The sequence below is a fragment of the Mastomys coucha genome, chromosome X, assembly GCF_008632895.1.
Source record: "Mastomys coucha isolate ucsf_1 chromosome X, UCSF_Mcou_1, whole genome shotgun sequence".
Taxonomy (NCBI): Eukaryota; Metazoa; Chordata; class Mammalia; order Rodentia; family Muridae; genus Mastomys; species Mastomys coucha.
The window spans coordinates 79,241,104-79,242,204 of NC_045030.1; the positions used below are offsets into that span (position 1 = coordinate 79,241,104).

At 40.7% G+C, this 1,101-nt stretch overlaps 1 protein-coding gene across 1 annotated transcript in view; it reads left to right on the forward strand.

The window, feature by feature from the left end:
• LOC116086553 (F-box-like/WD repeat-containing protein TBL1X) overlaps positions 1 to 1,101 on the forward strand; it is a 166,882-nt gene that overhangs the window by 16,641 nt on the left and 149,140 nt on the right. The gene's annotated exons all lie outside the window — the stretch shown is intronic.

Genomic DNA, 1,101 nt, shown 5'->3' on the forward strand with positions numbered 1-1,101 from the left:
TTTTCTTTCATAGCCAAACGAATTCCATCCTTTATGCACCCTCCCCCCCCACACACACAATAGAGCCAAACTCAAGCTCATCAGCCCACTTTGAATTCCTTGGTTAGTCACTTGTAAGAAGTGTGATACAGGACCATATCGGAGAAGCTAGAGATCATAAAAATGTTTAGCTCATGTCCAGATTTGGTAACACTGATTTAGTTTATTTGGGGAAAAGATATGCTTCTGTGAGAGCAAGTCTGCATGATTACCAACTTCCTGGTTCTGTCTTTCTTGTTTGTAGGTGGTGCCAGGAATCCATCCTGTGAATTCTAGGTGGATCTCTGCCTCTGAGTCCAAAACCTTAGTCCTGCATCTTTTCTCTTGGTGCTGAGTAGAGCTCATTCTTAGTATAACCAGCTCAGAAGATGCTGTAGGAGGAAGGGCTTATTCTGGATAATTTCATGAATAAACATGTAATCACTTCAGGTAGTGTATGACTGACCAGTGATTTCATCCAAGTCTAGCTTGGTGAACCAATGAGTTCATTAGGGTTATGTACAAGAGAAAAGGTGACTCAGACAGTTATATCACTAAAATTCCCACTCCAGTGTGGGTGACAGCTCACAAAAGCTGCATCCCTGGATCTTGTTGATTGTCCAGCTTTACCATAGAGATTTTCCTCAGTAATAATTGCTTACCACTTATACGACCCCAGGGAGGGGACGTGTGGACCTTACAACTTAAAAAAATTAAATTGTGTTTGTTTAATTTGTGCATATGCACATGCTCACCATGTGCTCCTTTGCCATAGTACCAGAGTGGGGGTCAGAGAGCAAGTTGGGAGATCTGGTCTTCCTTCTACTTACCATCTGAGTTCCGAAAGCACCTTTACCTGCTAAGATATCTCACTAACACAAATCTTGCAACTCTCTGAGCTTTCCTGAGCCTGTAAGTTTCACTAACTTACTAATTCTTCTGAGCCTATATCCTCCTTGTAGGGAATATTTGATGGTAAGAGGACTATATCTATGGGATGCTGGAATTAAAAAAAATACCTGAAGTACATGGTTATTATAGTATAAGGTCTGGGCAGATGCTTTAGATTTTTTTTTTTTTTTT